Raw genomic sequence first — 13,579 nt, 5'->3', positions numbered from 1 at the left:
CAGACTGAATGATGCTGAGGCAGTAAACATGGTTTTCCTATTCTGAAAATAAAGCTCGTTTCCTTCATTTCCCTTTTGACATTTTTCTAATCCATAAGTACACAGAATACTGAAGGGGCTTATGGAAAAGCAAGAACAAAAATCCCACAAGCAGACAACAAACATTACACATAGTGTGATGTGCTTACAAAACAACTAACTCCAAACAAACCCTGCCAGAATCTTTGGAAACAATACACACTTCATTGAGAGTGACAATGTACAGCACACTATACCCAAAATGCTACAAGGTCTGTTTGCCCATGGGAATGAATCCTCTTTTATCCCTGGGAAGAAAGAAAAGTGCAACTGGAACTGGGCTCCTTTGGGGACATGTTCTATCCTCAAAAAGCCATCACAGATGCTGAAACCTGCTTTTGCAGCAGAAGCTTCATACATCAGCATTCACAGGTAACAAAAGGAAGAGACTGCAGCACTAGACTTTTAAGCATCCCTGGCCCTACCTCCCTCAGGCTTTCCAGAAAATTTCCTACAATCCTGGTATTTCCAAGAGCTACTGGCCATATGAGTAATGATGGATCCTTCCCAAACCCAGGGCGGCCATGCCACCAGCAATTTTCTTGACTACACCTACCTCTCTCCTACCCTACAGCTCCAAACTTCTCAGTGGGTAAAATGCTATGGAAAGAGGGCATACCCATTGCTCCACAAGGATCACCACCACCAGGCTGCGGTGTTGTGGTGATGTTGTAAAAGAGTAACAAGAAAGGCAATTTCAAGACCAAAAGCTCCAGTGCTGGAGATGACTTTATTCTCTTTCCACAGGCCAACTGAAACCCCATAGAGTCAGAGCAGGCTTTCACTCTATCTTAAGAGAACTACAGCGAGAACATAAAATCAAGTCAGTCACCTCTCCCTACCACAGGGTCAAATCCTCCCTTGGAGGGCTGTGTGCTCACAATACAGCAAAGTGTTTGACTTAGTCATCGGTTTTACCTCTAGACAATCGAGAACATTTAAACATTATTTGTACCAATTTCGACTGAAATAGCTTCAAGTTGATTAAGAGCCTTTTCTTCAGAGAACTGCTGCAAGCTTTCCTTCTCCCCACATTAGTAATGAAAGCTAAAATAAGTCATCATAGTCACTTTAAAGTGCAAACTAGGGAGACTAAAAGAAATCCCAATAAATGTCACAGAGTAAGTTATTGCATATCTTAATATACAAAGAACTAAGCGCAAACACAGGTAAAGAACCATACCTAGCACTGTTTACCCTTGAATGGTAAAGTTCTTAGAACTGACAATGTTATAAATTGAGTAATTGACCCGCAAGGAAGCAAGGAGCTCAAGAGAGTTAAAAATTACCCTATAAATACCATAAAGATTAACAGGTTTGTAATACCCACCCAAGAAGCGCTTACTCTAAGTAGAATGATTATGAAAACTAAGCAAGAATATTTACGACATAGTATTGAGTTCAGTATATACAGCCTGCCACAAAAGGCAGCACTGGTTCTTAATATAGTGACAGCTGAAAGTCACCACTTAGGTTTCCCAACTGATTAAAGGGTAGCACAGAGTTGTGACTTATTTGCTTCTTTGGAATACATTCATATACCTTTTTAAACCTTTTCAAACCTTTTCAAGCTTGTTTAGGGGGTTATTTTGTTCCAGTTAAATGTTCCGTAGACTTCCCATTTTACACAAATCTGACAGAAGAGCTAATGAAATACTGACAGCATGGAAGAATGAAGCAGAGCTTCCATGAATGAAAGAGGAGGGGATTTTTATGTCCATGTTTGTTGATATCTATTCTATCCTGAGTCCTTACTCTTGGAGGAAAGGAATCTTAAAACAGCCACAGCTTTTCTCCCCCTCTCCTCACTGTAAAGGCATGTGTCGCCCCCAAGAACCAGAACCCACCACAAACTCCAAGACAGGCCTGACCTTGAGAATGTTCTGATGCAAGAAACAAAATGTTCCAACAAAACAAGCACACCCCTTTTCAGGCCAGCAGAGACAAGTGTCCACAAGGTAAGAGCAGGACAGAGACTTAAAACGAAATTCCTGAAAGGAATCGTATTCATTGTACTGTGAAGTTGCAACCTATCCTGTAGGTCAACATTTCCCAATTATTGCACCATCTGCAGTGATTTTCATCTCCGATTTCACAGTTTAAAAATCACTAAGTTAAGAAATAAAGTTATTCTCCTGAGTAAGAGAGGACAGTTGGCTCTTAGTAAAGAAATACTGGAACTTACATTATCTATTCTGCATCTTTTGAGCCAGTAAACAGTGGCTGCCTCAAGCAATCACCATCGAGCAGCAAGTATGGACTCAACAGCTTGAGCTGTGCTACCTCCTAGCACACCAGCTCTGACAGGGAGCAATCCCAGCTATCCAGGTCCCATTTTCCCTGTCAGCATGGACTTAAAGCTCAGCTTCATGCCCATCGTGAGTTCCCAACAGGCTGGTGGATCCTTCCCGCCTTGCAGCAAGTGGGCTTCTCAAACACCCAACAACAAAAGTAACTGGAGAACAAGATCTGCCATTGAGCTCTGCAAAAGGAAAGACTTGCAAATCCTCCCCAGGGTGTGGAGCAACACCTGCTCTGTCAGCAGGCTGGGCTGGGCACAGGGTCACAGCCCTTATCAGTTCAGTTTTTGACCCCTGAAATACTAACACACTAGGTGAGGCGACTATGATTCACTTGGATATAGTGCATGGAGGAAGAGGATGGCAAAAGTGTCCCCAATATGGACAGCATAAACAGCGCTGGGGAATCCCACCCAGATCAAATACCAAAGGATGGTTTGGGCCCAAAAGGTGGGATGCCGCATTGAAATGAGACACTGAGACCTCCCCAGGAAGGTCCCTCAGCTGTCTCTGGGCGATGCTGAAATGCGTATCTGGGGATGCACCAGCCAGGCTGTTGACAGCCATTCATCTTGTACACAGCTGAGACAGCACAAGACATTATTACCCCCCTCCCTCCACAAAGGGGAATCTCTAGCATTGCCACACTCAGGTTTATTACCCTTGAGTCCTCACTTAGGCTGGTTTATTAGAGTCTTAAGCTCACTGAACTAGCACTGCCTGAAATGAGCACTCCCACACATCGTTCTGCCACAAGCAGCACAAGATTGGAGCCATGTCCTTCCCCTCACCAGAAGTCCTGTTTCCAAAAGGGGTCTCTGGAACAGCCTCAGCAGCATCTACATGCTTGGAAAAAGAGCATTTCCAGACAACTTCCAACTGATGTCATACAAACAGCCCATCCACTGAATTAAAAAAAAAAAAGCATATTATATATTATATTGAGATAAATCAGTTCAGAGGTGCAGTCACCTTTTAAAGACACGGTGAACCAAAACAAGTGCAGACCACTGCACCTGACAGCTCCTGACAGAGAAACCAGAAGAGCTTCAGAACGAGAACTTCTTGAAATTACAACCAAACCCAGTCAGTACTTGGATAAAGTGACAGAATAAACTGCCTTCATCAAAAACAAATGTACTGATCTGCCAGGGTTGGTGCCCAAGGTCTATCCTAAGGCAGGGCATGGTCTGGCACCTACTTTGATTCATCATGTGAAGTGCATATAAAGGTTGGAGTCCACAACTGGAGATCTGAGTTACTCAAACCAAATAAACACAAGATCTTTAAGAAATGCCTCAGGATTGTAATATATCTGTTAAAAAAGAGGAGGGGGGCAAGGGGGAAATAAAGGTATCAAGAAAACAACCATAAGGGGAAAAGCACTATGCCAGCAGCAGCAACTTTTTAATTTCAAAAGAACAATCTTACCATCTCCTGCATTTTGTCATCAGACATGTCGAAACTATTTTAATAGGTTTTATAACTGCCGCGGTGTACTAGCTCACAGAGCAATAAAACAGCAGATCCATTTACAATCTAAACCTAAATTCATGTAGTTCTGTGCACAAACTGCATTTCTGGCATCTCAAGATCTCAGCAGGCAACACTCAACTCTAACAAAAATCAGAACTCCTTTCACATTGGCTCTTTTTTGGACTTCACTGCCTTGGCTCTTAATGAAAATATGAGTTTGCTACATGCTTCCTTAACAGTTTCTAGTCTACCTGAGTTTGTTGTGTAAAACACACTACAAGAACAGGACAGACAATACCACTTCACTGGAACAGCAGACAAAAGAATTAACTCATAAACTACCTGCAAGGGGGGACAGTTGTTGGGGGAGCAGGGGGGGGGAAGTTATTGGTTTTGTTTTCCTGATACTTAATAAATAATGCATTCTGGCTGCTAAATGAACATTTGTGAACTTTCAAGAACAATATTCCTAGAGTCTCACTCACTTACACTATTTGGTTTCAAATAGAGTCTGCTGTCAGTTCACTTAAACATGTAACAGGAAACTCAAATTTGACTAAAAGGTTGTATTACATTACTACTGGTTTTATATGGAAACCTTTTAGAAGTAAGAGGCTAAGGGGAAGATTTTTTCCTCTCCCATCTGCGACAGACAGCTGTTCACTGCCTGGAATCTATGATAGCAGACACTTAAAGTAGCACCAAGCTGAAGTAAACACTTTAGAAATGTAATTCCTTTAATCATACTGATACCATAAAATTATTTGCAATTTATTTCACCATGCCATGGATAAACTCGATCATCTGACTGATCACAGGAAGCCAAATTCACTGGTAGAATGGAAGAAAAATATTTTCTCCCAAAATACTTTTAAATGATAAAAAACAATCCAAAACACCCCCCACACAGGAGCAACAACGGCACTTAGAGCAAGTCCAGATGTTTAAATACTTAGCACAGGTTAGAACACGCAGTAATCTCGATCCAATCCAATATGCATATAAAAAAAAGCCAAGATAGAAGAAGACCCATCTACCCATAAAGGGATTTGACAGCTTTACAGACTTCTGCATTCAAACCACTATTAAAAATAGCTCCCTGTGGCTTGCTAGTTTTAAACAAAACCTAGCTCACAAGCTCTAGAACTGCCCACTTCATCACACAATTACACAGAACCTCTCTTCTCCCTGTCCTACACTGCAGCCGACTTCAGACAGCAGCTTCCAACTGGCCTTAAAAGCAGACGCAGGGATCTCCACATCCCCCAAACCTGAGAGAAATGTTTAAAGAAGTGTTTTATACCATTTAATTTTCTGTGATATTTACACACAGTGCAGCAACTTCAACGTGCTGGGGGAAAAAAAAAAAAGCTGCTATTATTTTAACGTCAGTCTTCAATCTAGATTTTGCATGCAAATTTTTTGGCTTCTGGTTTTTTCTTCAGAAAGGAAGAACACTGCCAGGGGCAACATCACCTCTCAGTTTGAACACACATTCTACCTCCTAGATATTTTTTTTTCCGCCTCCTTCTAATCTTAGAGACACAGTTCTACAGTGAAACATGGAATTCAGAAGTGAAAAGACCTATTACATCACATCCGACGTGCTCTGCAGCCAACAGACCCTTGCTCCATTTAAAGCATGAGGCCAGAAGGGTCCAGCCTGCCTTCCCCAGTGCACATCCTAGCCCCTCCACTGCAATGGTCCTTCCATCCCTCCGTGGCTCAGTTCCCCTTTGGGTGAAGACACAGTCAGGGAAAACACAACTTGCCCTTTCAGCTGCCACAAAGAGTAAAGTGGTTCAATCCTCTTATTTAATACAACTTCGGTTTGGGTTGGGTTTTCTCCCCTCCTTTTTTTACTTCCTCAGTTTTACACCAATATCCCGAATGCAACCCCTGGCACAGCAGAACAGAGAACACAAGGGTTGGTTGTACCAAGCTGATGGTAGCTCAGCGATGCAGGGACTGTGCATGATGCTGAGACATGCCAAATCTTCCCTATTCTGTTGTCCTCGGCTTTCAGATGAACCATACTTATCTTCTAAGGCACTTAGAAAAGAGCTTAGAAGAAGCACAGAGCTTGCTGAGCACTTGCATGTGCTTGTACTAAAAGCTTTTCAAAGGGAAGGGTGAGTATAATAGCATTTAACAGGACTCAGGATAGAAGAAAGGATTTTCAAGGCCCCTTGCCTTTAACTGGACAGTGTTAACTCTGTCCATTTCGGACAACCTTTAACTTCAACAGGATTTTATTTAGCAAAGGCCATTCTGTCCAGTCCATGTGTCACAAACACACGAGCCTCCTCTGCTGCCAAACCAGCAGAGTGGGTCACCATTTTCTCGTCAAAGTCGCATTTTCAGGGTCTTCAGTGACAACATTTGTATCAAGACAATTGTGAATTATATATTTCAGCTACATGAAAACTTCATTTGCTTTCAATACTACAAGAATGTTTTTCTTGCATCTTGCATTTATACTGTACGCAAAGACAAATATAACTTCCTACAAACAACCCAGACAAGCACTCAGATGTACAGTGAATTAGTCACCATCATTCCCAAGGAAGAGAAACCAAACTGGTTAAGTGAGTTTACAGGACAAATGCAGAAGTGTGTGTCACAGGTAGAATGGCTTTTCATGGCTTCCTTAATCACAACTCTCTACCCACACAGAGCATTGTGGCCACTATGCATCTAGGTGAGTACTGAACTGTAGTATGACTCAGAAGGTTGCAATTTAAAACATGCTCACTTAGTGGTAAAGATGATCCCAACTTCTAAAAAGAGGTTCTGTATGCTTATTCTTATTTGCTGGAGATCACCATAAACACCCTCTTCTATAACAAGATCTGAGAAAAGCATATTAGAATGAAAAAACCCAAACCACAAGTTGAGTTATTAAACTCACTTCCTGTAAGGACTATATCCCAACCAGGCTTCATTTAGGAAAGAGCAAAAGTCAAACCCCAGAGGTCACACTGACTCCTACCTTCATCATCTTTCTAAATCTTCCCTCGGTACTTCTTCTGCTCCTCCAGAACACACTGTCCATTTTCTTGCTTTAATTTCAGAATGAGCACATTTGATTTCCCCCCACTGCCCCACTTACTGGCTCCTCCAGTTCACACGGTCTAGCCTGTACTGCACACTGTTGTGTATACATTTGTCATAGCCTTGAGGTTAAATCTATCTGGCACCACGTAAAGAACAGACACCCATTAATTAGCCTTCTACGCATCCAGAAGGTGTGCAGGAGGTGGACACTTGCTGGCAACTATTCCCCATTTCATAGCTAATAAAGCAGAGGTAGAGCAGGATCAAAACCCACGCAGGTATTTCTGGCTCTTATTACCACAGAAGAAAATGACTCCTTTTACTCAGAGTAAACAGCCACTGATCACTTGCTCAGTACTCAACAGGTAGGAGTGCGTAAATCCAAAAAGCATGCTGAAAGAGAAACCTCGGCATCTTCCACTATTTTCCTCAGCACAGCCTTGATTCCTATGAGGTATGAGAAAAGCCAGTATAGGCTCAATATTCTTCTATGTACATTTAAGTGTTCTATACTGATGTGAAACTTCTCGGGCAGGATCATGGAATGCTACAATGTGCTACCAAAAAAATATATCTGTTTCCCTGTGTAGCTTTGGGGCCCAAGTAATTCATCTTCCCCTGCTTTTCTCCCTAAAATGAATACTGAGGAATTTGAAATGGTGTATTAAAACTCATGTTCCAATTACATGTCCATCCTGTCCCATAAAATATGTACTCATCAAGAAACAGAATTCCAGAGGAAGGCGGGAAAACCAAACAAGAAGTGTTTTATAGGTCACAGGTGTTAAGAAACCAAAAGGTTGGTTCTCTTGTGCAATTCCTTTGGGGTGACAGCAGTCACTCGCACTCCATCTAGAAATCTCACTTCCCACAGAAGATACTCTTTTTCCATCAAAAGAGAAATTCCTCCCAGCCCCCATTTTTTTAGGTATCTAAGACTCAGAGCCATAGGAAACAGGGGCAGCAACATTCTTACTGAAAAGAGGTTCCTTCCCTCCCTCCCCATCGTTGCTTAAGATTACCGTCACAAAGACTGTCGACAGGGAAAGATTAACAGTGGAAAGAGTTTGACTCAGTGTCAAGAGATGTCTCAAGATGCAAAAACTACAGAAATGCTGCAGAAGTGCAACGGTTGCTTACAATGATTCACAAAAATGAACTTTTAAAGGAGACACAGAAATGACAGCGAGACACTCATAACGCATCAGGAACTTGCATCACTGGACTTCTAATTGCTACAATATTTCCTATCAAACTACTTACACTGCAATAATGCCATCGGCAATCACCGTTGGCAGAAACACCCTGCGTGTGCGAACAGACAGACAAACAGATGGAGCTCAGAAATCCACCATTGCTCTAAACAGGCATAAATCACACTTCGGAGGAAATAACATGTTGGGGGAAAAAAGAAAGAAAAAAAATAAAAAAGAAGGTATTTCTTAGCTCAGCTCTAACATGTGCTCTCTCCAAAGCAACGTGGTTAATCCCTGAAGCGCCGGTTTTCTCCAGGTTCCTGTCGTTTGAGGGAGCAACACCAGACAGGTCCGTTCCCCTTGCAGAGAGAACGGGACAGGCCCGGAGCTGCCGGCTCAGGAGGCCGCTGGGGGAAGCGGCTCGGGAGGGTCCCGGGGGGTCCCGGAGCCCTCGGGGCACTCTCTGCTAGCCCCAGGAGTACCCGGTTCCCCCGGAGAGGAGGCAGACGGACTCAACAGCACACACCGGGCTCCCCAGCGGGCAGTGAGCCTGCGGGGGGACCCCTCCACAGGGTACGTGTGCGAGGTACGCTGCTGCTTTTAGTGTTAAAATACCAAAACCCCTCCCCAGAGCTCTGCAGTGACACCGAACCGCTCAAACATTCCTGCTTTTGCAACAGTTCTAACTCCGCTCGCATCGCAGCGCCGCCGGACGCCACCTCCCGCAGGAGCCGAGCCCTCCATCCCCGTTCGTTCCCCTCCCGCCCGGGCACGTGTCGGCCTCGCTGCCGCGGCAGCCCCGGTGAGGCGGAAGGCAGGCCACGAGGCCCCACGGCCCGGACCCCGCGCGGGCCTCCGCGGCCCCGGCATCCCGCACCCTCCTCTGCGCCCTCAGCGCGGAGCGTAGGAAGCCGACGGAGGCGCGGCCGCACCGCCTGAGGGGCCGCGCGGCGAAGCGGCCCGCGGCGGTTACACCCCCGGCACAGCACGGCCCTCGGCGGCCGCGGGGCCCTGCGGTGCTCACCTGCAGCCGGCGAAGCGGCGGAGAAGCGCCGGTGACCGGCCGCGAAAGGAGGAGCGGGGCGGAGGCGGGGGGAGTTCAGGCGGCCGCGGCCCCGGCCCCCACAGCCCCGCAGCGACGGAGCGAGCGGCGCCGCGTCCCACACGCAACTTCGCCGCGCGCGCTCGCCGCCCCAAGCGCACGCGCCGCCGCCCGAGTGCGCGCCCCGCCGGCTGCCACGCAGGCCGGGCGTGCCGGGAGCGCGCAAACGGGAGGGGCGGTGCCGTGCGGAGCCCCGAGCAAGCGGCCGCGCCGCCCGTCCCGCCGCGACACGGCGGAGTCCCCGCGTTCGGAGCGCCCGCCCCTGGGGTTTCCCGGGCGGGCCCGGATTGAGCAACTCCCGCTCGCGCGGGGGGAAGCGGGCGCCGCCGCCTCCGCTTCGCTCCCGCTGTGCCAGCGCAGGAGGGCGGTGAGGGGGGGACGTATATCCACCCACCGAATAGCCGAGGCGCTACGCGGCCGTGTGCCCGCAGTGAAACACCTCCTGGGGTTACAGGGATGAAGGTCTCAGCGGGACCATACGCAGCGTTCCCGACAGAAAAGCCTTAATCCCCAAATTAGTGCATTTTGCAGATCAGAACCAATGTTAGTATGGTTAAGTTGAACTTTAACTTGGAATTCAACCGGATTTCTTACAATTTATAAAAAACCTAAAAGCAAACCTCACAATAAATAAAAACGAAACTAGGAAGTCTCACTAATGGTCTAAAGTGGGCAAAAGGCGGGCGTGAGTGCAGTGCTCGAACTTCGTCAGCTTCCGTACACCAAGGCCCGGCGCCATCTGAAGGTGTTTGCTGGTGTGACTGGGAAACTCCCAGTGCTGCCATAGCAGAAAGCGCTAATGCCAGCAGGACTCAGTGCACCTCAGCAAATGGAACAAGCCATGCCAACATAACTCCACTTATACTCAGCCCTGAACCAGGTAAAAGTAGCACTTACTCTGTAAGGAAGAACCAGTCTCTGAGCAAGATGAGGTGAACTGCTACAGGCAGGCAGTATAGAGCTGATGAGCTGCCTCCTCAGCTGGGGTGGGAAGGGCAGATGTGAGGGACCTGCTTGTTAGATTCGAGGTTCATTAGAACTAACACTGAGCACCTGATGTTATTCCTGACACCAGGTGCCTGGTGTTAAGATTAGCACCATGGGGCTCCCCAGGTGTAAAGCTTCACAGCCGGGGAGCCCTGCTTTTTGGCCATGACTGCCAGTTCCATCTTGTTTGTCCCATGCCTTGGCCTTCTCCTGTTTCCCAAATTCCTCCCAGTGTCCTGTTGCTGTGCTTGGCTGTCTCGATAACAGTTGGACCCTGTGACACCTTCCCAACAGGAGTGCGTTCCCTGGGAGCTGTGGGGGAGGGTCCCGTTCTGCATCCTGTGCAACCAGGGATGTATAATGCACAACTTCCAGGGCAATGCAGCCATGTGCAGCGTAACACTCAGCTGCTGTGTCTCCTCTCTCCGTCACTGCATCATCTACACCTACACCAGCACTGCAGGGAACATGCTACCGAAGACATGTTGGTTCAAATAAGTCATTTCTTCCATAAGACTCCACTCACACAGTTTAAGCTCCCAAGTCAGTCGCTTTTCTGCAGAACCTGAAAAATCATGGCTGGCAGCTCCTTGCTCAGATGGTGGTGTTTACCCATTGAAACTGCTGCTTTGAGGAAGACATTCTCTCTAAAGCAGTGCCACATCCAGAGACAAGAAATGGCAGCAAACATTTGCAGGAGATTCAGGCAGTTTGGGGAGATGGGGGCTTGAAGCAATCTGCTCTAGTGAAAAGTGACCCTGCCCACAGCAGGGGTTTGGAACTGGATGAGCTTTAAGGTCCCTTCCAGCCCAAATCAGTTTGTGATTACGTTTCTGTGAAATGTTACTAGGTTTTGGTTTTGTTGTAAAGCTGTTTGCACGAAGCTACTACAAATCCAGTGCATTTGTTTTGCATGAGTCCTTCCAGGGGCTCGAGTCTCTGATAAGTCTCATATTTAAGATACTGTAAAAGCAGATTCTCCCTCCCTGAGCATTTCTGATAGCGTAAAGAGTTTTCTCTCAGGGGTACAGATGCCTGCACAGCTATGCAGTGCTTCTCACTAGAGACAGAGCAATAGACACAACAGATGGAAACTAAGAGGCCACCTGGTTTTAAAGCAAATCATATCATCAATCTATCAGTACAAAATCTGAAACATGGGAAAGTGCTTAGAGAAACAAAATGAATTCCGGGTTTTTTCTCCACTCAATTTTTTCAAGGTCTGTTGATGTACCATTTACAAAAATGCATTTCTTTCCCTTAAAAAGAGAGTGTAAGAACTTGCGTGTTTTACATCAAAACAACAGCACAGAAAAAAAGATCTTTTGTTTTGCTGCCATAAGTTACCGTCTTTCTATTCAGAAAAGCTGTTTTTAAAAATCTGCCACATTCTTGTGCACAGCTTCAAGATCCATGTTTCGTTGCTAAATTAGACAGACCAGACAGAATTACTGCAGATTATCAACAGCAATCCAGTTAGGAAAGAAAACTACATTTCCTCAAGTAAGTCTTGACAGAAATAGTCTTTCTTTCATAGTCTGTGCTGTGGTTCTGTGTGAAATTCTCTTTTAAACACCCCCCAACATGAGAACTTTCAGAAGATGTTTGCTTCTCCCTTGTTTCGATCCCTGTCAGAACAGACACAAATGGCTCTGTGGCCTGGTTCAGCACCAGACTCTCATCACCCCCCGCACCCCAACACCTCCCTCTGAGCAAGGGCTCAGCCCAGGGGCAGCACGATTGGGCTTTATGTCTCCAAGTTCAGTCTCATGAGGTGCAAGAAGGGTTTTTTATACACAACCATCCAACTGAAGGTTGCACCATTCACAGCTCTCACCTACCATTTGAATTTAATCAGTTTAATTATTGTATACTATTCAAGGATGACTTAAGGTACATTTTGATCTGTAGTATTTAAAATCCCACAGATACAACTATCAAAAGGAACTCTTTGTAGTTAGCCTAAGTAAGCCTGTAAGGAATGGAGAACTACAGAAATAAAAGTGTTCTAAATAACTTAAATTTTAACCTAAAAAATGAGGAAGTAGTCTTTTATGCCTCTCAAGTTTTTACAGCCAATACTCAATGGCTGTAGAGCAGCCACCACCGTCTCATTATTTACAGCCCAAATGTTTTAGCACTGACCCGTGGCTAGTGAGGCCTCTTTATTTTAATTGTTCAAACAGAATCAAGCACAGCAAGGAGCACACGGTATCAGTGGAGGCTGGGAAAATGAAACAGGAACATTTCTGTATTACTGACATGAAGATTCCAAGTAACAAATCTGTTCTAGGAAAACTAGAATGATCTTAGCCCAAATCTTTGAGGATTTTAAATCAACATACAGTCAATGTGATTGATTTACTTTATTCTGAGTGCTAAAATGCAACTGTCACTGTATCCTTCATCCTCAGCCCATTATTGATAAACTCCTGGCCTTATGAACTTAATATATGCCCATTGACTTATTTCTTATTTTCCATTCTTAATAGCACACACTGAGGAGGCTCTGCTGGAAGTTATTTTTAGAGAAAAAAAAAGACAAAAAAATCCCAACCCCATCCTTCTTCCTCAAATGAAAATTACAGAGCTTAAAGAAAGTCATTTTTCCAGCAGTAGCTGGAGGAGATAGGCTGTGAATTTCTCTTTCCTCAGCCAGAGCTGTGGCATGTCTTCACACACACACTGCACACAGGCTGACTTGCACAGTGCATCTGCAGCCTGCACGCTCGGTTCTCATATTTCTGTAAGGTTTGAGTCCCAGAGGAAGCATTAATGCTAAAGGAATGCATACCAGTGTGGAACTAGTCTAAAAGTCAGTACAAAATCTCTCCAACAGATTGCTCAGAGAAACACCTCGGTTTTACCATATTTAAGATCTGTAGATTGATCTCATGAGCATTTGTGCAGCAGTTGAGTTTCAAACTGATAAGAGTGCTACAAAAAGAGAGAAATGGAATCAAAGGAGATTAAAAGGCACTGGTCTTCAGGAAGATAAGGCAACCTAGAGCCACCACGTGACCCAGCAACCGCTCCAGCTCAGCTGCCTGTGGATCTCATCCGGGAACCAGATGTGACCAGTGGCAGAATATCCTTCTCAGCGTGAGCTCTGGAGTGTGTGATTGCCATCCAGGAAAGGGGAGATGGGAAAGTATGATGGAGAAAATGTCCCTTTTTTATAGAGTTTAATTGCTTAGAAGAAAGACGTGTTTTCTTTTAAAGAAGAAGGGATGCTAGAAAGCAGGCTCAGGAAGGCGTCTGGAGGAAGGAAAGGGAGGATTTTTCACATAGACAGAAAATTTAACATTGCTTCCTCTTTCCTGGTGACTGTGTTTCACATGATTAGGTGGCAGTGGACAGTTCTCATTCATTTCTTTGGTCAG

At 45.5% G+C, this 13,579-nt stretch overlaps 1 protein-coding gene across 3 annotated transcripts in view; it reads right to left on the bottom strand.

The window, feature by feature from the left end:
- NEK6 (NIMA related kinase 6) overlaps positions 1-10,221 on the bottom strand; it is a 62,153-nt gene extending 51,932 nt beyond the window's left edge. Inside the window, exon 1 of one of the 3 annotated variants that reach the window (XM_062641040.1) lies at positions 10,107-10,221. The gene's annotated coding sequence lies outside the window, so the exon portion shown is untranslated. Of the gene's footprint in view, positions 1-9,131; positions 9,346-10,106 lie in introns of those variants that run through there. The other 2 variants (XM_062641041.1, XM_062641039.1) reach the window with 2 other exon arrangements.
- Positions 10,222-13,579: the final 3,358 nt, after the last annotated feature.

Source organism: Pezoporus occidentalis, unplaced genomic scaffold (genome assembly GCF_034315485.1).
Source record: "Pezoporus occidentalis ecotype Australia unplaced genomic scaffold, CSIRO_AGI_Poc_V1 ctg68, whole genome shotgun sequence".
Lineage (NCBI taxonomy): Eukaryota > Metazoa > Chordata > Aves > Psittaciformes > Psittacidae > Pezoporus > Pezoporus occidentalis.
The sequence above is the reverse complement of the archived record's forward strand: the minus strand, read 5'-3'. Positions and strand labels throughout refer to the sequence as shown.